We start from the raw sequence: 1,969 nt of genomic DNA, 5'->3' as shown, positions 1-1,969 counted from the left end.
CAGTTGCATTGGCTGGGAAGCTGCATATCTATCAGCACCACTAAAAAAAGACACCCGAGTCCCGTAATTATCAGGGACAAAACTGACACCCTCCAACGAGAAAGATCCGTTTTGCAATGTGGTTCTGCTCCACGGCCGTGAATCAAGTCACTAAATTAAAACAAAATACGGCTCAAGTCTTCAGAGAATCCTGCTACCGGTGGGTGAGGTTGGCAGCTGATGAAGCCTGGGAGGCTGATGGCAGAGATTGAGATGCATGGCACAGGACCATGGGTGCCGTCTTTCTTCCTTCCCAATCTCCCTCCCCTGTAGCACGGTGAATTCAAAGTGCCTTTATTGGGAGATCCGGGATAGCGTTCGCTTGTTGTGACATGGGCGAGTATTCCTGGATACACTGGTTCGTACGTGCATTCATCATCAAAGTGGTTCAGATAGTTTGAAAACTTTGCATACGACAAACACACAGACCTGACAAGAACTGAAGTTCTTGTCAAGTCCAGGATATTCAGTGAATGAGTTGTAGACACTAAAATGAATTGGAATAGAATGAACGGACCATAAACTCCACGTATAGGATGGCCTTCGTTTGCTTAGAGCCTTGAGAACATTTGTCAAGTGACAAAGGCCATGGCGGTCAATGGTCGTTTCTATATCAGTAATCACTCTGTTGGTCACCTGTGGAGGTTAAATCAGCGTCATCACACAGTTACAACCTGCCACTGCAACTAAACGACCGTCACTGACGCGCCATCCCTCCATCCCTTCTCTCTGGTCAAGAGAAGATAGATGGATGAAGGAGGGATCGTGAGACGAGTAGAGAAATGGATCGGAGGGACAAGTCGCCCTGTCTGGCACCCACCCCATGGCAACCCATGGCCCCAGGCATCAGGTAGGGGTATATGTAGGGATAAAGGAGGATTAAAGGAGGGGTGATCATCTTCTCCCAGGGAATCAAGGGACATAATGGTTGACCTTCACTAGCGGCAGCGGTGGCAGGATGGAGGGAGGAGGAAGGAGGAGTTGCTCCTCCGATTATGCAAATGAGGCGGGCTTTGACGCAAAGCGCCCCAGACTGGTCACCAATGTTTCACGAGTCGTGAAAGGGCAAGGCTCCCTGGGAGAAATAAGGCACATTAGCCGAATAGAAAGATGAACATGGGTGCCGGGGAGAGGGAGATGAGTGAGAGCAGAGGAAGAAGAGAGGGAGGAGGCAGTAAGAAGGGAGGAGAGAGGGGTATAAGCTCCTGAGGTCCTAATGAGCTGGACTGGCGACTCCTCCAGCACAATACATTATCATATTTCCACGTAATTAGTTTGTTTTTCCACTTGAAATGAGTGAGCGGGTTGGCGGTGCATTCAGTGCCGCGGGGGGGGGGGGGGGGGGGGGGGGGGGGGTGCTGGCCTATCCTATCTCCTTCTCCACGGTGACCCCTAACCCCCTTCTCGCATGACCACTCCTTCTCCCCATTCTCCTTATAGTAAGCCCCTCATATCCACCCATCATATCCTGAGCTATTCTCACTTCGCTGTGGGAGATGATAGGGAGATGAGAGAGGGGGTCCTGGCTATAGAGCTCATGAATAATGTATGTATATGGGGGGAGCCAACATGGAAGTGTTTTGGTAAGGTGAGAGGATCTGTGGCGGAGAGACACGAGCAGATGACTGGTGGCACTGTGGCTCTCTGTCAGGGCCCTGGGGAGCCTCAGGGGCCCACACTGCCACCGCACTGGGCTCCTGGGTCACAGACCACTACTATCAATTATCAACACATTCTTCAAGGAACGGTTTCAATATGTCCCCTTATTGCTGCAGGGCAGTGCCCTATGATACTGTACAGGATGTTACCAACTGTAAGGCCAAAGTACTTGGGCTCTATGGTGCGGGCAACTCGAGGGCGAACCTCTTGGTTCTTTCAAATTGTGTGAATTTAAAAAAACATGTCATAGAAATACGTAAGATGGAGAGGC

The sequence above is a fragment of the Oncorhynchus clarkii genome, chromosome 5 (genome assembly GCF_045791955.1).
Source record: "Oncorhynchus clarkii lewisi isolate Uvic-CL-2024 chromosome 5, UVic_Ocla_1.0, whole genome shotgun sequence".
Taxonomy (NCBI): domain Eukaryota; kingdom Metazoa; phylum Chordata; class Actinopteri; order Salmoniformes; family Salmonidae; genus Oncorhynchus; species Oncorhynchus clarkii.
Note: the sequence above shows the minus strand (reverse complement) of the source record.